We start from the raw sequence: 27,252 nt of genomic DNA, 5'->3' as shown, positions 1-27,252 counted from the left end.
AAATCCAAACACTGCCGAAGAATCTAAAGTCAAATTAAAAATGCTCCCTTCCCTCCTTCTAAGTCTACCCCGATGAGGCATTTTGGTATATTTTCTTCCATACTCTTTTCTTAGATGAATGTATGCATGCATGAATGTGCGTATGCATGTGAATGTATCATGCATGAATGTGTATAAGCATGTATGCATGTGTGTATGCATGTATGTGTGTATGCATGTATGCATGTGAATGTATGCATGCATGAATGTGTGTATGCATATGTGTATGCATGTGAATGTATGCATGCATGTGTATGCATATATATTCTTTTTAGGTCAACCATATCATACTGAACACTGTATTCATTAATTTGATGTTTTTCACTCAACCATTTTATAGGCATCTTTTAAATATATTTTGTCAACCTCATTCTTACAAATTGCAGAATAGCACACGGCACTCAGTCATCCAGGATATGCAGGCAGTTTGCCATTTCAGACCAAGTTGTGACAATCACTTATTTGCCTACATTCCTGAGCATTGATTCTTTTATTTCTAACCGATGATGTCCAGAAGTGGTAATGCTAGACCCAACAATATATGCATTTTTTAAAACTTTTACAGACACTTTCAGGTTCTTTTTGAACTTTCTTTTTGGCAAATGTTGTGATCTTGATATGGGCAAATATAGGAAAATTGAGGGCATTTGTGGGAGTAGAATCTCTTTGGACCCAAACTAATTGATAAATGTTCCCAAACATGATGCTAAGGTTTAAGAAAATGCAAGCTATTTAAGACACGATTAGGCCGGGCGTGGTGGCTCACGCTTGTAATCCCAGCACTTTGGGAGGCCGAGGCGGGCGGATCACGAGGTCAGGAGATCGAGACCACGATGAAACCCTGTCTCTACTAAAAATATAAAAAAAAAAATTAGCCGGGCGTGGTGGCGGGCGCCCGTAGTCCCAGCTACTCGGAGAGGCTGAGGCAGGAGAATGGCGTGAACCCGGGAGGCGGAGCTTGCAGTGAGCCGAGATTGCGCCACTGCACTCCAGCCTAGGTGACAGAGTGAGACGCCGTCTCAAAAAAACAAAAAACAAACAAACAAACAAACAAAAGACATGATTAATCTGCACGTACCTCTAAGTTTCCTGATTCACTGTATAATGTAACTGCTAAACTGCAAGAACTCTTTACTGGGAGTTTGGAGAGATAAAGACAAGTACTGCATGGGTAGGTGCTGATAATAATGATGAAGGTGATGGTAATAGTAACAGCCTCGGCTGACCTTCATCCAAGATGCGCTTGGCTGCTTACGGCTGGTGTTCATTCTGATCAGTCAGTGCCTATGCTAATCTGGTTGTAAAATATGTTTAATATCACCGCTGAAAATAATACCTTCCGTTTATTTTAACTGAGCACAATGATCTCTTTTAAGACTCACAATTCTAGACGGAACCTATGGTTATCACCCCCATCACCTCAAGGAAACCGAGGCTTAGAGATGAATTTGCTCAAGGCAATCAGCTAGGAGGTAATGGGGCTGGGATTTGAGCCTGGGCTGGCTGGCCATATGCTATTGCTCGCTGCAGTGGCATCTGTGTTGGTGTAGGCAGAAGAGACTCCACAGTGCAAGGTGGCCTAGAGAAAGTGTTGACAATCTAATAGGACACCAGGAGGAGAGGAGAGCATCCTGGGCATGGTCTGGGCAAAGCCCCTGAGCTGGGAATGAGAGAGAGCTGGCCACTGATTTCCTTCTGTCTGAAGACAACTGTGGGTCTCTTGGGGAATTTGCCTAAACCTTCCTTCCCAGTCTTGTCACTCCCCATTGTTCTTGGCGTTCTGTGTTCAGCCCAGTTGGACTATAGAACTCACTACTCTACAAACAGGCTTTGACACTTGAGTGTTATAGGTCATCCTGGCTCTCTTTCCTAATCTGTGTCTGCCCAAGTTGGTCACCCTTCTAAGCATATTCAGTCCATGATATCCCTCACAGAATCACCTTCATCCTCAAGGCCAGAAAGGTGGTCCCTCGCGGAGCTCTCTTGGTCTGACATCTGCACCTCTCCTAAAGCGCAATTATTTTAAAGCTTGGAGTTACTCATGTGCTTGGTTTTTGGCACTTACTCTACTCATAGTAGGTAGCTAGCACCTAGCACGCACTGCACAGGCACAGTAACAAGCAATCTGAATATTTTAGAGTCAAGAAAAAGGTTGTCAAAGGAAATCTTGGGCATAAAATGAAGGGTTGAGGCCCAAAATCTTATTACCCATATGATAATTATTGGAAATCATTGTTTATCTTGACACAAGTTTGATAGGTACAGGCTTTGGTAAGATTATTTTCAGAGTGAGGCATAGGTTGAATTCAAAGAGAGAATTCTGTTGCTTCACTAAAGTGGAGTAATGCGATGGAGAAGAATGTTATATAGTGCCGGGAAGTATTTACAGGATATATGGTTTAGAGACAGGATATACGGTTAATGAGGAAAGTTGGGCAGAGAGATGGCCTCAAGGCAGGAGGTGCAGCAGAATCAAAGGCTGGATTCAGAAGTGGGATGGAAAGAAAAGAGAGGATGGAGGCAAAGGCAGCTTGAAGGATCTCAGACCAGAGATGTTGGATTTAGAGAAAGGAGGAAGATTAACAACTGAATTTCCTAATTTTTATGCTTTTAAAGCTCTGGCTGCCCTCCCTTGGCATTGTGCAAAGACGTATAAAGTTACCTATCTCTGGAAAATTCGTTTTGGACAAAGTTTGTGAAAAATACATTATTACTATGTTAAAATCACACATATATTAGAACCAGGAGATGTTGATATAAAAAAGTAAACTACCAACAATTTCATTTTAGAGTTGGGTTTTTCTGTGTTCCAAACTCGGACTACCCAGGCTATACATTCACTGTGTCTGCTGTAAGGACCTAGTGGGGGCAGTGTTTGAGAAACGCTGTGCTGAGGTCGAGGTGCTGCTGAGACGTCAGGTGAACATGTCCAGAGTCGGAAATTCGGGAGGTAGCAAGAGGCCTGTACAAGCCCCTTTCCCAAGGCGGCGGGCAGAAGAGACTTCCCCAAATAAAATCCCCACATGCTGTGCCCGTCTAGACATCAGTGTCTCAGAGAACTTGAGCACACCATTTTTTTTTTTTTTTTGAGTTTCCCCAAGTCTCATCTTGCTAGGAAAGGAGGTCTAATTCCTTCTACAGTTCCTCACCTTTATTCCAAATGCATTCAGTCGTTCAACAGACATTTATTTAATTCCTGATGTGCCTGGCATGGTCTGAAAGGCGTCTTTAACTTGCTTACTTTTTTTCTGAAAGCCTCTTATCATCTCTATATTGCTCCTAAAACGAGGACCTCGACCAGGCGCGGTGGCTCACGCCTGTAATCCTAACACTTTGGAAGGCCGAGGCGGGCGGATCACGAGCTCCCGAGATCGAGACCATCCTGGCTAACATGGTGAAACCCCGTGTCTACTAAAAATACAAAAAATTAGCAGGGCGTGGTGGCGGGCCCCTGTAGTCCCAGCTACTCGCGAGGCTGAGGCAGGTGAATGGCGTGAACCCGGGACGCGGAGCTTGCAGTGAGCTGAGATCGCGCCACTGCACTCCAGCCTGGGTGACAGAGCGAGACTCCATCTCAAAAATAAATAAATAAATAAATAAATAAAACGAGGACCTCGAAGTGCACCGAGTCATCAGCTGTAGTTTGGTCACGCCACATTAGAAATGAACTCTCCCTTTCTTTGTTCAGGTTGTAGGACTTTCATCCGGGAAGGCTAAGTCTGTATTGGCCTGCAGGGAACCCCCTCTCACTATGTACTTACTGTAGATTTGAAATCCCAGATTATTTTCCTGCTACTCCTGCAGACTCATATCTTCCTATCCATACCTGCTCTTTTGGAGAGTTGGAGCTCTGATTTATCCATATAGAGGTTCACCCCGCTAGCCCAGGCTGTGGTTAAGATTACGGTTTCATCCTGATGTGGTCCCTTGGATCCTGATGGGGATATGAGATGTATTTGTCCACACCACGGGGTGCTGAGCTGGCCTTGCACCTCCACATCCCTGGACAGACTTGGTGAAAGATAGTGGGTAAGATGAACAGGGAGCACAGTAAGATTTATCTTCTTTCTCCTCAGTTGTAACTCTCTATAGGAAACTTTGCTTTTCAGTGAACTTAGAACACAATTATTACAAACAGATTCTGTGTATTCTACTAGTAACAACGGGAATGGTTAAAAGTGCTGCTAGCAAAAAGTATGCAGTCAGCTCACTGTGAATTTTTATGGGGACAGTGACTTCTTTTTAAAAACCAACTAATTTTTAATTGACAATAAAATATATAAATTGATGGTATACAATATAATGTTTTGATATCTGCATACATTGTGGACTGGCTAAATCAAGTTAGTTAACATATATGGATTACCTCACATTTTTTTGTGGAGAGAACACTTAAAATCGACTCTCTTAGCAATTTTCAAGTATATGTTGCTAGTGATATAGTCCCCATGTTGTACAATAGATCTCTTGAATGGATTCCTCCTCTAACTAAAGTTTTGTATCTTTCTCCCTACTCCCTGCTCCCCAACCTCTGCAACCACCATTTTCCTGTTTCTATGGGTTTGCCTTTTTTAAGAGACAATGACTTTTGGATAAGGCTGTAGATACAACACTGGTGAAATGTGTTATTTCACAAATGACTGACTCTAACATAGGTGTGTGTGTGTGTGTGTGTGTGTGTAAAATAAATTGAAGTTTAATTTGATTTTTTATCTGAGCAAATTTTTGTTCATTACCCAAAAGAGGAGTTTTTTAGGTTCAGGGAGAGCAAAATAAAGATCCTTGATATGTTAATTTATAGTTCCTCTCTGTCTTTGCTCCTGGCCTTCAGGAGGGTTTCAATAAACGGCAGCCAATGAATTGCCAGACAATCCTGCCTTCCGATGCTGGGAGACCGGCGTAGCAGGAATGGCAGCAGGTAAAGGGACCGTCAGGAAGCTGGTGGATCCTCGACAAACATGCCCGGGACTCAGTTTCCCCAGTGGCCTCCTTGTCTGTTTCATAATGTTGTAGTGAGAAGCAAATAACACATTCAGTGTGAAAGTACTTTACAAACTGGAACCTGCTGTTCAAATGTCAAGCATTATCATTTAGTAACTCTAGGATTACCTAAATTTACACTGAGACATCACCCCTCACATGATTAACACCTTGGTTCACACAAGAGCACTTTAAACAGTTGATATGTTCAGGTCAGGTAATACAGAAGAAGAAAAATTCAAATAGGGAACAAAAAGAAGTTGGTCATTGAAAAAAACAAAATTACAGTGTTTGAACGCAGAGACGAGCCAGCCATAAGAAGCCTTTGGATTAGTAAGTTTACGGTGTCAGGAAATTGACTGTTGGAAGGTGTTTTCAATGATATTTCATTGAGACAAAGAGGAAGAGCATTGTTCGTCAGGACATAGCTAGGCTTGATAGTTTCCTTCCTGATGCTGAAATAGACTCTGTTGTTTTCTCTTTGCTTTGTACTTGTTGGTCTATCGTCCCCAAAGCTGACTAATTTAGTTCACTCTTTCACTACGTGTCCCTGAAACATCTACACAGACCTTCAACAACCAAAGCGCTTGCACAGCAAAGGAGTCGGATGAAAGGGGATAAGCAGAGGGTCAATGTAAAGAAGAGCAGAGAGCCGAAGCCACCACCTAAAAACTGATCAGAGCCACAGGAGTGGTCACTGGCAGGCCACTGGCACCAGTTTTCTTTCAGTGTTTGCTCACATGGCATGCAGTGATTGTACCTATTCTCTTTGAATCTCTAGACTCTGAGTCCATGACGAAGGCCCAGGAAAAGCACATATCCAATCCAAACCGTGAAAGGTGTCATTTAAGCATGTTTCTCCCCTCTTTAACTTCAGGGAGAATGGAAGAAAAGTGGGAGAGATCGAATGATAAATACACTCACAAAGTAAATGCCTTTCTCAGGTCACATATCATATTTGGACAAGTTTTGTCGGCCCCAAGCTAAATGATAGCACAAGGATCTCATTGTGGTTTTCATTTTACTGACTTTAATTGGCTCCCAAGTTTGACAATTTACTGCTGTAATCAGTATTATTTTTTAAAGCCAATAGTCTTAACAGTTAAGTTTGCCCAAACTCACCCAGCTCAACTTCACAAATTTTAAGATACAAGCATATATATTTTTTGACAGTTTCTAGTACCAAGTCCACAGTGTGGCCATAATAAGATATAGTAGAGCAATAACATATAAAAAGGTTCTTTATAAATGGAGCTTTCAGAAGTTCATAAAACAGTTGAAAATGAGCCAAAAGTTTTTACACTATGGAGAAAGTGAGAGATTGCTCAACAAAATGCATTTCAGCATAAATTGGTGGACGTAAATGAGTGGACCACAAAATCTTAGTCATTTGTCCTATTTGCAAAGGGGCTATAATTTGTCTGCTAGTTATTTTAATGAATATCCTTCATATTTGCTTGGATTTCTGGTTTCCTCCCCAATGTGTGCAGATGATGGTATTTTTAAAGCAAAGGCCCATGTATAAAAGGTGCAGTGGTTAAATGTGGGAAAGGCCATCTCAGTCTTTCAAACTTTCTCTTTCCCTACAACTCCAAATCTTAGATTTGAAGGTGCTTCTGGTGGTAACTCAGAACCTACAGAAATTGTAGAGACATTTAAAGGAGCTCTTGGCCAGGGAGGTACCTGGCTTTCTGGGCAGCTATTTGAGTTCCCAAAGACATCATTGAAATGTTTGGAAATGCCCCGCCAAAATATCCCAGCCTTCTGATTTGGCCTAAGCAATGTATAGGTTCTGTATTTTAGTTTAGTTTCAATCCAGTACTTAGTTGGTTCCTCACTAGGGAAGAATTCTAGAAGTGGCAATTGTCCATAGTTGGCTGGTTTTACTTCCCTTTGTTTTTGAAAGGCTCTGGTTTTTTTTGTGTGGGATACAAATATTAGGAGGTAAATTTGGAGCATGACATTTCTTTAGATGATGTGAAAAACAATTTAGATGATGTGAAAAACAGTTCAGGCTTACCGCTTTCATGTGCTAGTAGGGCTGACGTAGAGAGTGGAAAGAAAATGTCATAGACGTCTCCTATAGAAGAAGTAATCTGATCACTGGCAAACATGACAGGTTGCTGAGAGGAGAGCGAGCCTCCTTTCAATTGCTTGCAGATGCTCACTGGAAAGAGATGACGGCAGAGTTAAGCTTCTTTTGCCTGTACTCTATGTCATGTCATGTTATTAATACATTGTCTTCCAAGGGGACCAAATGAGACCTACTAGTCTTACTCTGAACTGGAGTCTAGCTTTACATCCTTGTCTGGAATAAGGGCTGATAAACAAAAACATGTGTAATTTGCTTCTCTGGGGACCGTAGAGGAGAGAGAGGTATGTGCTTCTCTGAGGACGGGAGAAGGAATGAGCACAGTCTCTGAAGAGACAGAACTCTTAGGATTTATCATGGTGTGGGATCAGCCACGTTTTTATCAACTCAAAGATCTCCATTAGGTTAGCTGATTAGGAAAAGATATTTTCTGCACAGCTGTTTGATTTTTCATCATTTGACAAGACCTGCAAAAAATTACTTTTATCAATACACAAGGAACATATAGTAACTCGTTGTTCAGCTGAAGTGGCCAGTGGCCAACATGGTGAGACGTGAGGCATCCTCCTGATCCCAAGCCTCCTGTCTGGCCCAGAACAGCTGTGCAATTACCCTCGTTCTCACTCCCTTGGGATAAGTAGTGATTTCCAAACCCTGGCTATACTTAGAGTCATCTGGAGGGGATTTTAAAAAAATACTGCTATCGTGGTGGCTCACGCCTGTAATCCCAGCACTTTGGGAGGCCGAGGCGGGTGGATCACGAGGTCAGGAGATCGAGACCATCCTGGCTAACACGGTGAAACCTCGTCTCTACTAAAAATACAAAAAATTAGCTGGGCGCAGTGGCGGGCGCCTGTAGTCCCAGCTACTCAGGAGGCTGAGGCAGGAGAATAGCGTGAACCTGGGAGGCGGAGCTTGCAGTGAGCCGAGATAGTGCCACTGCAGTCCAGCCTGGGCGAAAGAGTGAGACTCCGTCTCAAAAAAAAAAAAAAAAAAAAAAAAAATACTGCTGTCTGGGTCCCACTCCAGACCTACAAAATCAGAATATTTATGGGTGGAGCCTAGGCATTTGGTATTTTTTAAAGTGCTCCATGTGATTCTAGTGTTCAGGTACCAGAGAACTAGATGGCGAGGACTATTCAGTGACTCCATCTCTTCTGTTAAACAGACAGGTTTTCTGGCAGAGGGAACACATGACATCACCATAAGTCATTAAGACCATTTACACCAGCCGGGCACAGTGGCTCACGCCTGTAATCCCAGCACTTTGGGAGGCCAAGGCAGGCAGATCACCTGAGGTCAGGAGTTCGAGACCAGCCTGGCCAACATGGTGAAACCCCCGTCTCTACTGAAAATACAAAAATTAGCCACGCAGTGGCGTGTGCCTGTAATTCCAGCTGCTTGGGAGGATGAGGCAGGAGAATTGCTTGACCCAGGAGGCAGAGGTTGCAGTGAGCCGAGGTCATACCATTGCACTCCAGTCTGGGCAACAAGAATGAAACTCTGACTGACACACACACACACACACACACACAAATTTACACCTTTGCTGAAAGCATCCGACAGATGAGTCTAGTGTTGGAATAAGTGGGTTGACACTGATGAGAAGTGAAAAGGAAAGGATTAGAGGAAAATGCCAATGACTCTGGGATGTCAGAGGGCCTAGAAAACCAAGGTGAAAATCATGCCAAAGGAGGTTTGAAAAAAGAGAATGAGAAGGCACATGAAGACAAAATTAATTTAGTTTCCAATTTTGCCAGGGCCAGTCAATTACTGGAACAGCAGGTGGTGGGTGAGGGATGCAGAGAGAGGAATTAACTTAGAACTTTCCAGTTTGGAGGTCAGATGGTGTAATTCATTATGGAAGCTGAAAAGGACATGGGCAAATTTTTACCCTCAAAATTTGTTTGGCTGCAGGCACACCACCCAGGGAAAACCCCGGGATCTTTTTTTACGTTCAAGGGAATGAGCAGTCATCATTAGTCTACTGTAGTCCAGGAGCAAGAATTCCCTTTTGGAACGTGGCTCTCAGTTTTACACTTCTGTGTAGCTAACTCAACCTTTCCATGAGTAATTCAATGCAGGTTGACAATTTATTTCCTAAAATATAACAGTTCCCCATTTTCATGCCCGGTTGAAGTGAGGGTCTCTGTGGATCCTGCTAATAGTTGAAAAATCACAAACAGCCATCATAAGCAGCATGAGGCAAAAAGCAAAAACCAAAAGTGCCTCTCCTGATGAGAAATTTTTGGAAGTCAGGGCTGTGCATGTCAATAGTATGGTTGTTGGTAGAAAAATTTTCTTTATGTTAATATCAACTCAATTAGTCCTTGGTTTTAATTTGCTTTTATTTTTACCAACATATAGGTTAGGCCATGGAAAACAGTGATTTAAAGATGTGTTTTTCATCACCTGAGCCCAAGAAGTTGAGGCTGCAGTGAGTTGTGGAGTGCCACTGCACTCCAGCATGGGTGACAAAAACAAAGAAAAAGATGATGCATGTAAAAGAAATTACCATCTCTGAAATCCGAATGTCTTAAAATAGGTAGGGTTTTATATTAGGAGAAATAAGGTTGCTCTCCCAGGCTTTACCAATCTCCTCTTTCCTCCATGTTCAGGACCCATTATTTCCAAAAGCTGTGACATTTCCTGTATACTGGCTTATCCCTCATGGCAGCGTTTCTCAGATGCGTGAATGCTTGAGTCTATTCCTCAGAGAGTAGCAGCTGCCCAGGGTCCTGGGCTTTGTCTGGATATACCCCCAATCACTCAGTCTTTAAACCAAGTGCCACTAAGGAGCCTCCCTGGATGTTCCCAGGTAACAGCAGGGAGAGAGCTGAATGGCTTTGTCATGGAAGTTCTCCTCAAAGCATGTGGTTGACCTATTTTTATATTCCAGAAACACTTTTCTATGCTTCAGTTCAAAAGCTTAGAATTCTGTTACTGCTCAGCTTGTAGCTCTAACACCTCTCACAGGCTTACTTGGGAAATCTCCCCCTGGAAGCAGAAATCCTTCCTCAGCATCTGTCATTACCAGCTTCTGCTTGGTCCTCATGATGGGAACCTGACGCTTGCTGAGGCAGTCTGTCCACTATTTGATAGAAAATTCTCCCTAAGAAAATCCCCACAATATTCAGTCCAAGAAGAGCCCAACTGATCCCGAGTTCTTCAGGCTCCCAGGGGCCATTCCTGCTTGCAGTAAGCGAATGCCCAGAATCCAAGGCTCCATCTCGCATCACTGCAAGAGTCTAGTCCCTTCCTGAGGAATCCCGGGAGTGCTCACCTGTTGGCTTCACTCCTCACTCCTGCTCCACATGCCTGCTTCAGATATATTCCCCATAGTCCATGCACCAACTTGGTGCACTTCTCCGTGCTGGTGGAGCTCTCATGGTCTCATAACACCTCATGTCTGAACTCACACACGACTCCTCTCTTAATCCCCAAGGCATAGCACCATCAAGACAGTGGTGTTTAAAATACATTAATGAAGATCTGACAGTAATGTAAGGGAATTAGCATTCAGGAAAGGACAACTTTAATTTGAATGCAGTGGCTCATGACACCCCATCAGGCCCATGTGGCTGTCTCCCTCCTTAGGCTGTGTGTGCCAACATTTTGCTGGGCCCATCTTTCCTGTTTAGCATCCACTTTGTCATTTCCTCTTCTCTAGCAAGTCCCAGGGGCTCCAGTTACCCCTCTGTGCCCTTCCACCCATCTCCATTATAAAAAAATCTCTTAAAGATGCCCATGATGAAAATAGCCTTTTCTATTAATGTGATGAAAATTTAACATCTCAGTTTTAAGCATTTGCATTGGGAATACTTCCCAAAGTTCAAGGACAAAAAAAGGCTTCTTGTTTTAAAACTTTCAGAATATAATTACTCACAAAAGTGAAATAGAGTCTTTCCCAAGGGCAAACTCACTCTTTACCTTTAGAGGCATAGGGCATATATTTCTGGCATTCTAACAAATAGCAGTTTGTTCCCAATTCAGACTGTCAAAGGTTCGGAAACACTGTGGTTCAGTCACAGAGCCTGCTACTATGAAGTTTACAAATGCATACCAACTACAGGTGTGTGAACATACAGGTTGTACAGGCAAATGAAGACATAAAACAAGTGTTATGGCATTGCGGCGAAATTTGCAGTGCATATTGTCTAAAATTTCCTTTTACAATATCTAAAGATTAAATACTACATTAAAATGAAAGGAAACTCATTTTAACCTGAAGTCTTCCCAATATTTGCTTCCTCTTATTCTAGTTTTTTCCTATGAAATTAGGATTAGAACAAGTCTAATCTCTTCAACATCATTCAAATATGAAGAATGCACTCTTGTCTCATAAAGTCTTCTCAAAATTTTTAAAAAGAAATTTAACCTTATGTTGTCATTTAGGTTTAGCATGAGGTTTAGTGTTTAATATCTTGATCGTTAATTAAGAAAATGGAACCAGAAACCACAGCAGAAAAGCTGAAAATTCTAAAAACCAGAGTGCCTCTTCTTCTCCAAAGGATTGAAGCTCCTCACCAGCAATGGAACAAAGCTGGACAGAGAATGACTTTGACGAGCCGACAGAAGTAGGCTTCAGAAGGTTGGTAATAACAAACTTCTCTGAGCTAAAAGAGGATGTTCAGGCTGGGCGCGGTGGCTCACGCTTGTAATCCCAGCACTTTGGGAGGCCGAGGCAGGCGGATCACGAGGTCAGGAGATCAAGACCACGGTGAAACCCCGTCTCTACCAAAAATACAAAAAATTAGCCGGGCGTGGTGGCGGGCGCCTGTAGTCCCAGCTACTCGGAGAGGCTGAGGCAGGAGAATGGCCTGAACCCAGGAGGCTGAGCTTGCAGTGAGCCGAGATTGTGCCACTGCACTCCAGCCTGGGCGACACAGCAAGACTCCGTCTCAAAAAAAAAAAAAAAAAAAAAAAGAAAAAAGAGGATGTTCGAACCCATTGCAAGGCAGCTAAAAACCTTGAGAAAAGATTAGATGAATGGCTAACTAGAATAAACAGTGTAGAGAAGACCTTAAATGACCTGATGGGGTTGAAAATCATGGCATGAGAACTACATGCTTTGGAAGAACATTCCATGCTCATGGATAGGAAGAATCAATATCATGAAAATGGCCATACTGCCCAAAGTAATTTATAGATTCAATGCCATCCCCATCAAGCTATCAATTACTTTCTTCACAGAATTGAAAAAAACTACTTTGAACTTCATATGGAACCAAAAAAGAGCCCACATTACCACATCAATCCTAAGCCAAAATAACAAAGCTGGAGGCATCACACTACCTGACTTCAAACTATACTACAAGGCTACAGTAACCAAAACAGCATGGTCCTGGTACCAAAACAGAGATATAGACCAATGGAACAGAACAGAGCCCTCAGAAATACCACCATACATCTACAACCATCTGATCTTTGACAAACCTGACAAAAACAAGAAATGGGGAAAGGATTCCCTATTTAATAAATGGTGCTGGGAAAACTGGCTAGCCATATGTAGAAAGCTGAAACTGGATCCTTTCCTTACACCTTATAAAAAATTAATTTGAGATGGATTAAAGACTTCAATGTTAAACCTAAAGCCATAAAAACACTAGAAGAAAACCTAGGCAATACCATTCTGGACATAGGCATGGACAAGGACTTCATGACTAAAATGCCAGAAGCAATGGCAACAAAAGCCAAAATAGACAAATGGGATCTAATTAAATGAAAGTGCTTTTGCACAGCAAAAGAAACTATCAACAGGCAACCTACAGAATGGGAGAAAATTTTTGCAAGCCACCCATCTGACAATGGGCTAATATCCAGAATCTACAAAGAACTTAAACAAATTTACAGGAAAAAACAAACAATCCCATCAGAAAGTGGGCAAAGGATATGGACAGACATTTCTCAAAAGACGACGTTTATGCAGCCAACAGATACATGAAGAAATGCTCATCACTGGGCATCAGAGAAATGCAAATCAAAACCACAATGAGATACCATCTCACACCAGTTAGAATGGCGATCATTAAAAAGTCAGGAAACAAGAGATGCTGGAGAAGATGTGGAGAAATAGGAATGCGTTTACACTGTTGGTGGGACTGTAAACCAGTTCAACCATTGTAGAAGACAGTGTGGCAATTCCTCAAGAATCTAGAGCTAGAAATACCATTTGACCCAGCCATCCCATTACTGGGTATATACCCAAAGGATTATAAATCATGCTGCTATAAAGACACATGCACACGTATGTTTATTGTGGCACTATTCACAATAGCAAAGACTTGGAACCAACCCAAATGTCCATCAATGATAGACTGGATTAAGAAAATGTGGCACATATACACCATGGAATACTATGCAGCCATAAAAAAGAATGAGTTCATGTCCTTTGCTGGGACATGGATGAAGCTGGAAACCATCATTCTGAGCAAACTATCACAAGGACAGAGAAGCAAATACCGCATGTTCTCACTCATAGGTGGGAATTGAACATGGACATAGGGTGGGGAATATCACACACTAACTAGGGCCTGTTGTGGGGTGGGGAGTGGGGGGAGGGGTAGCACTGGGAAAAATACCTTGTGTAAATGATGGGTTGATGGGTGCAGCGGGCCAACGTGGCACATGTATACCTATGTAACGAGCCCACACATTGTGCACATGTACCCTAGAACGTAAAGTATTAAAAAAAATAAAAGAAATTTGAAATAGGCCAAATTAGCATTTGAGGATAATCAGAGCCTTCAAGTTGGGGTCATCCATTCTACCCTCCAGTTTACTGATATTTCTTTCAAAGATTCCTTGAAAATAGGATGTTTTGTTAAAATTTAAAGATATATTTTCAGAATAATTCCACTGTAATCTGTAATGCAGTGGCGGATATCTCAAGTAAATGGAGGTCAAACGTTTAAAAACACAGTGTTGTTTGAAAAGATGCTGAAGTTCATTTACTGATATAAATATAGATGATCAAACTGGCAATTTATATATATATATGATAGTTTATTAAGGAGATATACATATATTAAGGAGATATATATATATGACAGTTTATTAAGGAGATATATAGATATATATAAAATATATATCTATATATATCCTATTAGTTCTGTCCCTCTAAAGAACCATAACTAATACAAAAGAATAATATGAAAGACTCAGAGCTGTTTGAGAATTTGTAAAACTGTCCAAATTCTGTGAGCATTTGGGCCTGAGTTTATCCACTCACTTAACATATTCATTGAGCACCTACTATGTAGAACTATGTAGAGCAGACAGTCACTGTTTAGGGACTGAGAAATACACTGTCAAACAAGATAAAGTCATTAACCTTGAGGAGCTTAATTCAAATGGAAAATACAGAAACTACACAAGAGGACAGGGAAGATCCCTCTAAGGAGGTGACATTTTTATGAGACCTAAATGATGATAGAAAGTGAGCCAAGCAAATATCTGAGAAAGAGGATAAGAAAAAGAATATTAGAAAAAAAGGAACAAACAGCAAAGACCTTGCATCTCAAAGTGACAGGGCCAAGTGGCAGCACCCAACCCTCAGAGGCAAGGCGGGCATAGCTACCATAATGGACAGCAGAGGCAAAGCGACAATCAGAATAGTCTGACTCATGTAGAACTCTGGCATTGGCTAATTAATCACAGTGTTCTTAGAAGTGAAATTGATAGGAAGCCTACTGTATTTCTATTTAATTTATATAAGCAGAACTCTTCCAGGTCGAGTGGACAAAAGACTAATTTGAATTATAAAAACAGAGAATCACAGCCCCTCAATCAATTTCTAGACTTGAGCCAGTTTACACACCCAGAACCCTTTGAATGAAGGGGAGGCTGGGTCCCCTTGAAGAACGACGCCACTACACTACCGACAATTTATGCAGTGAATGTTTCACCCGTCCTTCCCCAAGGAGGCCTCCAGCCCCTTACCAGGGTAACTGTGCAGTGGGGAAAGGGAAATGATCAAACATTTAGGGAACTACAGGACACTGGCTCTGAGCTGACATTGATTCCAGAGGACCCAAAACATCATCGTGGTCCTCCAGTTAAAGTAGGGGCTTATGGATGTTAGGTAGTTAATGGAGTTTTAGCTCAGGTCCAACTTACAGTGGGTCCCTGGACTCCTCCGGTGACCATTTCCCCAGTGCCGGAATGCATAATTGACATAGACATACTTATCATCTGGCAGAATTTCCACATTGGCTCCCTGACTGGTAGGGTGAGAGCTATTATTGGGGGAAAGGCAAAATGGAAGCCATTAGAGCTGCCTCTACCTAGAAAAATAGTAAATCAAGAACAATATCACATCCCTAGAGAGATTGCAGAGATTAGTGCCACCATCAAGGACTTGAAAGATGCAGGGGTGGTGATTCCCACTACATCCCTGTTCAGCTCTCCTATTTGGCCTTTGCAGAAGACAGATGGGTCTTGGACAATGACAGTGGGTTATTGTAAGCTTAACTAAGTGGTGACTCCAATTGCAGTTACTGTACCAGATATGGTTTCAATGCTGTTGCAAATTAACACATCTCCTGGTACCTGGTACCTGGTATGTAGCCATTGACTTGGCAAATGCCTTTTTCTCCATTTCTGTCCATAAGGCCCACCAGAAGCAATTTGCCTTCATCTGGCAAGGCCAGCAATATACCTTCACTCTCATATCTCAGGGGTGCTATCAACTCTCCGGCTTTGTGTCATAATCTTGTTTGAAGACACCTTGATTGCTTTTCACTTCCACAAGATATCATAGTAGTCCATTGCATTGATGACATTATGCTGATTGGATCCAGTGAGCAAGTAGCAGCAAACACGCTGGACTTATGGGTTAGATATGCTCTTGCTAAACGATGGAAAATAAATCCAACTAAAATTCAGGGATCTTCAACCTCAGTAAACTTTCTAGGGGTCCAGTGGTGTGGGGCCTGTAGAGATATTCCCTCTAAGGTGAAGGATAATTTGCTGCATTTGGCCCCTCCTACAACCAAGAAAGAGGCACAACGCCTAGTAGGCCTTTTTGGATTTTGGAGGCAACATATTCCTCATTTGGGTTTGTTATTCTGGCCCATTTATCGAGTGACCCAAAAGGCTGCCAGTTTTGAGTGGTCCAGAACAGGAGAAGTCTCTGCAACAGGTCCAGAATGCTATGCAAGCTGCTCTGCCACTTGGGCCATATGATTCAGCAGATCCAATGGTGTTTGAGGTATCAGTGGCAGATAGGGCTGCTGTTTGGAGCCTCTGGCAGGCCCCCATAGGTGAATCACAGCAGAGGCCTCTAGGATTTTGGAGCAAGGCCCTGCCATCTTCTGCAGGTAACTACTCTTCTTTTGAGAGACAGCTCTTGGCCTGTTACTGGGCTTTGGTGGAAACTGAACGTTTGACTATGGGTCATCAAGTCACCATGAGACCTGAACCGCCCATCATGAACTGGGTGCTTTCTGACCCATCTAGCCATAAAATGGATCATGCACAGCAGCATTCCATCATCAAATGGAAGTGGTATACATGTGATCAGGCTCCAGCAGGTCCTGAAGACACAGTTACACGAGGAAGTGGCTCAAATGCCCATGGTTTCCACTCCTGCCACCCTGCCTTCTTTCTCATAGCCTGCACCAATGGCCTCATGGGGAGTTCCCTATGATCAGCTGACAGGAAAAGATGACTAGGGCCTGGTTCACAGATGGTTCTGTACAATATGCAAACACCACCCAAAAGTAGACAGCTGCAGAACTACAGCCCCTTTCTAGAACATCCCTGAAGGACAGCAGTGAAGAAAAATCTTCCCAGTGGGCAGAATTTCAGGCAGTGCACCTGGTTGTACACTTTACATGGAAGGAGAAATAACCAAATGTGTGATTACATACTGATTCATGGGTTATAGCCAATGGTTTGGCTGGATGGTCAGGGATTTGGAAGACACATGATTGGAAAATTCATGACAAAGAAATTTGGGGAAGAGGTATGTGGATGGACCTCTCTGAGTGGTCAAAAACTATGAAGATATTTGTATCCCACGTGAGTGCTCACCAATGGGTGACCTCAGCAGAGGAGTATTTGAATAATCAATTGGAGAGGATGACTCATTCTGTGGACAGCACTCAGCCTCTTTCCCCAACCACCTGTCATTGCCCAATGGGCCCATGAACAAAATAGCCATGGTGGCAGGGGTGGAGGTTACACATGGGCTCAACAACATGGACTTCTACTCACCAAGGCTGACCTGGCTACAGCCACTGGCTGAGAGCCCAGTTTGCCAGCAGCAGAGACCAACACTGAGCCCTTGATACGGCACCATTCCTCGGGGCGATCAGCCAGCTACGTGGTGGCAGGTTGATGATATCGGACCTCTTCCACCATGGAAAGGGCAGAGGTTTGTCCTCAATGGAATAGACACTTACTCTGGATATGGGTTTGCTTATCCTGCATGCAATGCTCCTGCCAAGACTACCATCCGTGAACTCACAGAATGCCTTATCCACTGTCATGACATTCCAAGCAGTTCTGACCAAGGCATTCACTTTACAGCTAAAGAAGTGCGACAGTGGACACATGCTCATGGAATTCACTGGTCTTACCACGTTCCCCATCATCTGAAAAAGGTTCCCTGCTCCTCCATCTGAGCACATAGGTTCCACTTGTGGTTGCATGCTTGGTTCATGTGGGCAAGCTCAGTTTATATGACCTAACTGGGGGCCCATGGTAACTGCAAAAAAACCCACAACCTTGTTACATAAAAGGAGAACCAGATTGGTCTGGTGCAGTTACACATGTAATGATTGAAGCTGTATTATTAATAAAATGCTTAGAATGAATGATTTTCTAGATGGAAATAGAATGTGGGACACAGGGACAGCTTTATACCATTCAGAGGTGTCTCCATGGTAGAGTCTGGAGATGGCAGCACATGTCCACCCAAAAGGGAAATTTCAGATCACAGCCCATTAACACCCAGACCTCTGGGGTCTGGGAAATGTGAGGGAACACATGAATATCCAATGAGCCACACGTTCTCTGCCCCAGGTCCCCATTCACATTTCATCTTGATCTAACTTCATCCCAGTTTCATATTTTCCCAAACAGGCTAAGCTCATTTTTCTTCTTTTCTCTCCTCCTTTTCCCCCTTGTCTTTTATTCCTTCATCTCTGTTTCCTAATCTTTGCTTGATGCCATTATCGCTTCCCATTCACAAAAGGAGTCTCCACTCTAGGGTGTATAGGTGGAGGGGTCAATTAAGGCTGCACTGATCACCACGTTCAACAAGTGAGTTCTGTCAAGTGGCATCCCCTTTTCAGAACTGTTCACTTACACCGATGGTTCTCACACGGGAGTGTACATCAGCATCCTCCAAAGGGCTTGTGAAAGCGCATAATTCCAGCTCAGTAGGTTTGGGGTGGGGCTGGAGAATTTATTTTTTAAACAGGTTTTCAGGTGATTTTAATTCTGTTGGCCTGCTCAATAGATTTTGAAACACAGTTAAACCTGCATTTGGGAGGCAGACTATTTCCATTTTCATGGATTTATTATCATTTAGAAACCCACATTGTCTTCCTACTAACACAGCTGGGGCAGGGTGGTCAGGCTAGGAAGCATGGGAGCAGAAATATTTGTTATTTGGTCTGAAAGGCTGAGGGGTAAAGTTTTGTGGTCAATTCTAAGAGGTGCCTGGGCTTGCTGGAAGCAGCTTTTCCCATTCCTTTTGGGCTGGCAACTGGGGACTATTCTCTTAGCCCAGAGCTTTGTCAGTGGGAATGTTTCCTTGGTGCGGATGGGAAAAACTTCACTCAGCCTGCACTGAGCGGGGTCCCTTCTGTGTAATGTATGATGTAGGTTTGGGACTGGCTTTTTGGTTTGATGGCCAGATTTACTAACATTTTGCCTAAATCTAATTCAAAGAAAACAAGGTACGAGAATAAAAATGTGGAGTAAGGCATCTCAACATTACTGTCTTCTCACTTGAGACCAGTTAATGAGATGTGGTAAAAGTGGCTGAGAGAACTAACATACGACCCACTGATTGTTTCCCGCTGATCTTTTGCGTAGCCCATCCTTACTTCCTGCTGTGCCTGCCACTTGTGTAGGAAATCATAACTTAAAATAACCCCTTTCTCTTTCAGGGAACACAAAAAATAATTGAGATCTAACTTATTGTTAGATATCTCTGTCAACAGATGAGTCTTTTCTATGCCTCTTTTATCTCCACACCTCTTTCTCTATTCCAAATTCAGGAAGCCCTTAGTTTGATAGACATCTTGAGTCTGACTGCCTTTCACCTCCCTGGGGGCAGAATTGAATTGAGCGAGTGTGAGGATGCCAGATGGGGTGGCAGGGTAGGGGGCTGCCTTCTCATGGGAGCAGAGATTGAGGGACAGGGCTCTCACTAATGGTGTACAATATGATTGTACTCATGCTCCGCTAGAACCATCAGTAAAACTTCCTTGTTCACTAATGCCTCGTGCAATCCTTTTATGGGGGTTGGGGGTATGAGCACTAAGAAGAACTCTTAAGTTGGCATCAGATGACCCCATGGGATGACAGCCACATCTCACCCACAAGGTCCACACTCAGCTTTAGGAGTCCTCTTGGGCACAGACCAATGCTCTAGGTTGACAATGCTGACATTATGGGGACTCAGTATTTAAGGTTTATCATTCTTGTGAAATATTTCCCTTGTGTCTTTTCTATTTGTCCATATTTAAATTCATTCAGCAGACATTTGTTGAACCCTTGCTGTGCATTACATGCTGAAGGAACAAGAAAGATAAAGGTAGCTAATGTTTATATTCTTCTTTAGAGCTTAAAAATGCTGTTGCACATATCAATCTCTTGCATCCAATACGGCCTCTGCTCTCAAATTATGATGACATCATAAATATGCCTTGTTTAACTGAAGTCAGGTGTTTGAGAAAAATGAAACAGTATTGAGAGGTACAGGTTTTAACCTTACAATAAGAGCAGGATTTTAAAGGAAGAGAAGACAATTCTTAAAAATGGCAAGATGGATTAGACTTAATGCCTCACATCAATGAAGGGATTTCAAGTGAGTGGGTGTGTATTTTTTAATAGACCACAAAAAAAATTCTATGTAGAAAACTGAAGAATTAAAATCGTCGACAGCTTTCCTTGCCTATTTTTGTCCTTTTCTAAATGTACTCCTTAGGGAGAGAAGAGTCGTGATAACAGCCCACAGAAGTGACGAGTGCTTGGGGTCAAATGGGTTTGCTTTGGGCCTTCCAGGAAAGCTTCTGTCTGGATTTGTTGCCATGGCCTGCAGCAAAGGAAGCCTGCAATTTTAGCTCTGGAAATAGTATTCAGCTTAAGGTAAGTTTAAAATAAAATAAGCACCTGTCTCTTCTGAAGACACATTGTCTTAGACAAATCATTCTTGACTTTCTTGTTGAGATGGGCCTTAGGTTGCCTGGAACTACATAAAGATCCTTGGCGTTCATTCTTCCATTGAACCTCTCAGAAAAAAAAGAATGTCCGTTCTGTGCTACTTAGGGCACAAAAAAGATAATTTTGGTAATATAAATGAGATAGAATACACCATGGCACTACATTATAATGATACTTCCCTGGAATGATGATGGTGGTGATTCTGATTTTGAAATCTGCATGAGATTCTGATCTCACATTCCAAGGAGAGCTTTGGAATGGCTTGGGGGCCTTGTATTTCCTGAGAAATCTTCATTACAATCAGCTCTGGCAATTTATAGAAGACTCTTCAAATTCTGAGAATTTTAGTCTGCTGAATATTAAAAAGAAGGAACAAAATCGATCCCTTTGTGGAGGGGCTACCTGTCATATTTACAATGAAAAGGAAATGCCATTTGCACATTTTAGGTTGAATTTTAGAATTCTTCCAGCTCCACTATAGGAGGCAAAAGAAATAATTGGTTTGTAGCCAGTAATAAAGGCAATCAGCCATAAGGTTTGCTTTGCTAAGTTGTCCCTCCTGTCACATATATGTGCAGTTACACACCAGGAAAGGGACAGTGCCAGGTTCCTCATTAGCCACTGTGTTTGTTTATGCTGGGGAAGAAGCTGACCACTTACCGAGAGGCAGCTGTGCATGAGCCGGCCTCATCGTGGTGCCCATGAAGGCTGCAGCCCCTGCCTGCACGGAATCTATGGAACGATAATGTTTATCTCACCTAAATTGGTTAATTACACAGTTTCATTCTGTGTGATAAATTCAATGATAGGGGAGGGGAAGAAGCACATGTGAGGAACACCTGCCCCTCCTAGGAGTCAGATGAATGAGGTTGCTCTGTGAGTGTGCCAGCACCAGGTTGGAGGGTGCCCTAGACATTGATCTCCACCTCTGAAGCCACCAGGTGGGGTATGGAGTGGCTGGTGGGGTGGGGTCTGATTCTCTGGCTAGAGAAATCTCAGCTGGCCTCTCAGTTCCCCTCAATCTATTGATTACTTGGTGCCATTCAAATATGATCATTTCTCTGGATGTCATTACATGAACAATATTGGGAAGCACCATGCTGGAAGATAGGTTCTTAGAGAAGATGGCTAATCCAAGGCTTCCAGTTCAAGAAAGAGAATCCCAGGCAGAAACTAAGCATATGAAAAAGATCAGAGATAACCAGTACCATGACACTCAGGGTGACAGTGTTTGATTCAGCTGGAGAGAAGGCAGAAGGGAGAGGCAAAGGGCCAGGAGTGGAGGGCCTTATAAGGCCCTTTAACCTCCCCTTAAATCTGAGCAGAGCCATTGAAGGACTATAAGTGGGCTGATCATTCCATCTGTTCTGGTTAGAGGAGGCTGGAGCATTGGAACCCGGCAGCATGCAAACTGAGTGAGCAGCTTGGGATGGTTTGCAGGGAAACCGGATCAAGGGCTCAACCAAGGCCATAATAATTGTTAAAGCAATCTTTTGCAAACTGTGCAGTGAATCACAAATGTGGATTTTAAAATATGCCTGAGCAGATTGCCTGTATGAATTGAAGACAAGTTCTGTAACTACCAGTTAGGACAGCTGAATGGATTATTGATTCTTTAATTTCAGGCCACAAAGAAATCATTACATGGAGTTATGAGAGTTTAGGTTAAATTAAAAAAAATTAAATATTTTTAGCAGAGTACGTTTTGCTTGCCTAGGGAGATTGCTTCTCCAGAGCCACTTAGAAATGTCTTATACAGTCACTATCAAGGTGGCTGGGACAGTCAAACAAGAAGTTCAGAGAAAAAAGGAGGTGACCTCCTGGGTATTTCTAGTCTTAGGGGATTTTATTCTTAGAGTGTGATGTTAATCTTACCACTGGGGATTTGTCATCAGCCACCAGGCTTCACGTTATTTCCCCTTCAGTCTCTGGTAACCAACGATTCTACTGTGACCGACTTTTATGCATTCCCATTGAGACCCTGATGTGTGGATGTGTGTAATGGTGTTACATTAGGACTGTTCTAATACTTTTATGTCTTGGATGTTGGGTCATAGGTTCAGAATAGTTTATCCTATTCTGAGCCATGTTGTAGTGGAATTTGCTGAGCTGCAATGGGTGTCTTAAATATATGAGAGTGAATCTCTAGTTTGTTTGCATTTGGAGTTTCCTGAAGTATCATCAGTTATGTTGCCTACACAAGAGGGGATGTTTGGGCTTGACTTTGTTAGTAGAAACACGGCCTAACTGCAAAAGCACCTGCAGGGCATGACGGTGTGTTCTCCTCTGAAGGTCTTCAAGAATAGCATGGAGTCAGGCTGGGCGCTGTGGCTCACGTCAGTAATCCCAGCACTCTGGGAGGCCGAGGCGGGTGGATCACATGAGGTCACGAGTTTGAGACTAGCCTGGCCAACATGGTGAAACCCCATCTCTACTAAAAATACAAAAATTATCCAGATGTGGTGTTAGGCACCTGTAAGCCCAGCTACCCGGGGGGCTGAGGCAGGAGAATCGCTTGAACCCAGGAGGCAGAGGTTGCAGTGAGCCGAGATCGAACCGCTGTGCTCCAGCCTGGCAGCCTGGGTGACAGAGTGAGACTCCGTCTCAAAAACAAAACAAACCAAAAAAAGAATAACAGAGTCAATTCCTTTGCTCCCAGTGGCTAGAACAGTTCCTACCTGAAGAAAATAGAAGTAGATCTCATGATGTCTTGAGTATTTTGCAGTCCCATTCTCCATTTCAAAAACGAGCCTTTTATTCAGCCTAACACTGCATCTAATAAAAGAAGATTTTTGAGAGTGAGCTTTTGAAATTACAACGTTGGGATGTTGCTGGATGCTCTTTGAGTGATGGGATTTTAATTTTGAAAACCGGCAGTGAAACACTCACCAACATGTTCCTTCTAGGTGAAGCTGCAACTGCAAGACAGTCGTTACTCTTTCGATAACTCGAAGGCAGTTTTAATTATTAACTAATTAGGGTGGAAATAGAGGCTTGTCATTTCCATTATTCTCATGGCACACATTGTTAATAATTTTCTGGCTTTTGGCATAGTGATACAGGGCACTTCAGTTATGGTTTAAAAAAGGGGGAGGAGGGCACATCTTAGAGGTAGATTAAATAAAGATGTAGCTTCTTTGCCTCAGGATTGATATGTGCTATTTTAAAGCAAGGCTCATGAGATCTCTGGATCAAGAGGTCAGTACTAAATACAGGAATGAAAATGCTGCAGGCTCTGGGGAAGGAAGGTGGTTAATTCTGCCCTGGGGAGAAAGGGTTCATAACAGAGCATTTTCACATGGGCTTTGAAGAAGTCAGAATGGGGTAAGGGATGGGGTCTGGGAGAGAGAATATATGACAAAGAGAACCAGAGGGAAAAGGACGTGGATGTGAGGCTGTTGAACATTCATTCAATCGACAAATATTTATTGCTGTCTACTATAAGCCACATACATTCTAAGCCCTGGGCACAGCAGAAAATTAAATGGGCATGCTTCTACTTTCCTGGAGGTCCTAGTCAAGTGACAGTGCTCCAAGGATTGTAAGCAGCATGGTAAAGTTGGCGTCGGTCAGGGAGCAGGTGTCACAGCATCCAGTGGTGAAAGACCATGCCATGCTGGGTCAAGGAACTCAGGCTCCGCTCTCTGCTCTCAAGACAGCCCCTTTGCTAAGTGGCTCTATGGCTCCAGATTTTGTAGTAAGAGGACCTCAGCCATCCCTCCAAATATCCCCAGTTATTTCTGGGAGCAAGTGCCTTGACGTGCCTCTCGTGCATCTGCACAGGTTTCCAACAGCAGTCCTCTTGCAGTCTTCACCCTGTCTTTCCTTTCCTGCCCTGGCTCAGGCTCCCAGCTTCCCGTGGCATGTCCCAGGTTTCAAGTCCTGAGAAAAACCTCATCACACTGGCACCACCTCACAGGAACAGGAGAGATCCTTGGGTAAGTGAGGAGATTTTATGTCCTAATTGGAGTAGTGATTACATGAGTGAATACGTTTGTTGGAAGGTACTATATTGTATCCTTAAAATGGGAACATTTTGTAAATTATTTTGTATCACAATAAAGTTAATTTTAAAAGAAAATAAAAATTGTGGTACCCATCTTTTTAGTAAATTCAAATCTTTTTACTTATTAAGGAGAGCTATCATTTATTTATTGTTTACTATGTATTGAATGCTATGTGTTTTACATTAATTATTCCATATACCTAGGATGAAAATACTACTATCATACCCAATTTGTGGCTGGGGAAACTGAGGCTCCCAGAGGCAAAATAATGAAGGATCGAAACTGGTATCCCTGTAGTAAGGGTTGGAGACAGGATTGGAGCACAGCCTTTCTCAATCCAAGTCCTTGCCCTTATCCATTCTGTGAAGCAGCCTCTTTTGTCACAAAGGTTATAATTTTACTTCCTTAGTAAAATAAAAAAGTCAACTGTTTAGCATCTGAGCTTTGGGGTGCTGATGTGGGGGCTCAGAGCTTTACACAGGGTGCCACAGGAGTGGCCAGCACATCTCCAGTCCTGTTTCTCGATTGCCAGCCCTTCCTCTCAAGTAACAATGCTGGAGTCAGCAGGCGGGAGGCTGTGAACACAGCACTTCATGACTCAGTCCTGTTGCTCCCTGAGCCAGCTGGAGGAGCCTGGCTCACACAGCCTGAGAGATCTCTCAGGCATGGAGCTCAGGTAGCCTTCTCCACCTACCTCTTTTTTTTTTTTTTTTTTTGAGATGGAGTCTCGCTCTGTCACCCAGGCTGGAGTACAGTGGCGCAATCTCGGCTCACTGCAACCTCCACCTCCCGGGTTCATGCCATTCTCCTGCCTCGGCCTCCCGAGTAGCTGGGACTACAGGTGCCCGCCACCACGCCCAACTAAGTTTTTGTATTTTTAGTAGAGACAGTGTTTCACCGTGTTAGCCAGGATGGTCTGCATCTCCTGACCTCATGATCCGCCCACCTCGGCCTCCCAAAGTGCTGGGATTACAGGCCTGAGCCACCGTGCCCCGCCCTTCTCTTTCCACTTAGTGGCATCGTTCTTCATCTGTGGCCAGTGCTATCCTAGATCATCACTCAAGGTGAAGCCAGGGTTGGACTGCTGTGTTTATAGAAGCCTCAGATTAGTCTTTGTAGGCTCTGCTCACTTTATAGATCACCCAGGCAGGGCATAAGACAGTGGGCCATTCTCACCCCTGAGGATGGAAATAGACCTGGGGAAATCCATGCCTCCCCTGCCCCAACTCCTGTCTATGAGTCCATCTGTCCCCGAGTCCATCTGTCCCCAAGACGGACTAGAGGAGAACAGTGATGTCCCGCAGCCTAAAGGCTGAAGCCTCCTACTTGCCCCACGCCCCATGAGGAATCAAGGGTCACTTCGAAGAGAAACTGAGTTGAAACTAGTTCCAGTTATTGAACACCTGAGCTAATGGACTGAGGTCATCCATCTCTATGTACATAGTAGTCTGGAGCGTGAGTTTTGGGGATTTGGGTGGACCATGGAGGGCCAGGCCTTCTACTGGGCATTGTCCTTCTAGGTTCTGGGAGAGAAAGTGGGAGAGGAGGGTGTTGGCCCCATGGGCAGGTCACACCATGGACTCTTACATGGCTATTTGCAATAGCTCTGAGCCCCACTCAGGGCAGAGAGGGGATAGCTAGAGGTGGCTCTGAGAGAAGATAAAAACTTCTTTAGCAACGATCACTTCTTGAGAGAGGGAAAAGGAGGGGCCCAGTGACCTCCAGGTTATACAGGGATATTCTCCTGAACCCATCAACTTTCCTAGCACCTAACCAAATGGAGACACACAGACATACCCCATGAATGGGGATCTAGGAGGATTTCAGATAATATTCAAATGTCTTTTCAATGGTCTTTCTGCATCCAACCTAATTTCAATTCAAAACACACACTGCTTCATGTACAGTGAGATAGGACTGCTTCTCTCAGGGTGTCACCTCACTCAAACTGTTACTGTCTCTCAAGGCAACATTAACACAGGAAAACCCACAGTACTGACCTCCACACCCTGTCTCCCAATCTTACAATTTGTATCACAAACAGTGATGGAAGAAGAAAGAGAATAAAGAATAAATTAAGGGGATAGATGAATATAAAAATGAAGATTAGAAAGAGGGAGTAAAGAACAGAGGTCTTTCTGGGGATAGAGGGACCCCAAAGAAGAGGAGCTGCTGGTTTCGGAAGAACAAAATTGTGGTCACCTCACTTCAAAAAGGGTCATATATTTCCTTTATGGGTCCCTTCCTGCCACCCCTTCTGTCTGAAACTCATTTTCATGTTATCCTTTTCTCCTTCCTTCTATAAACTAAAAATAAAGACCCAAGTAACAATGCTCCACCCCCCACCGCACCCACTCACTGGGCCCACTTATGGCCAAGAGGACCCCAGAGAATCCTTAAAAGTGAGTTCCTTGCTTTTACACTGTTGGTGGGAGTATAACTTAGTTCAACCATTGTGGAAGACAGTGTGGTGATTCCTCAAGGATCTAGGACCAGAAATACCATTTGACCCAGCCATCCCATTACTGGATATATACCCAAAGGATTATAAATCATTCTACTATAAAGACACATGCATATGTATGTTTATTGCAGCACTATTTGCAATAGCAAAGACTTGGAACCAACCCAAATGCCCATCAGTGATAGACTGGATAAAGAAAATGTGGCACATATACACCACGGAATACTATGCAGCCATAAAAAAGAATGAATTCATGTCCTTTGCAGGGC

Source organism: Symphalangus syndactylus, chromosome 16 (assembly GCF_028878055.3).
Source record: "Symphalangus syndactylus isolate Jambi chromosome 16, NHGRI_mSymSyn1-v2.1_pri, whole genome shotgun sequence".
Taxonomy (NCBI): domain Eukaryota; kingdom Metazoa; phylum Chordata; class Mammalia; order Primates; family Hylobatidae; genus Symphalangus; species Symphalangus syndactylus.
Note: the sequence above shows the minus strand (reverse complement) of the source record.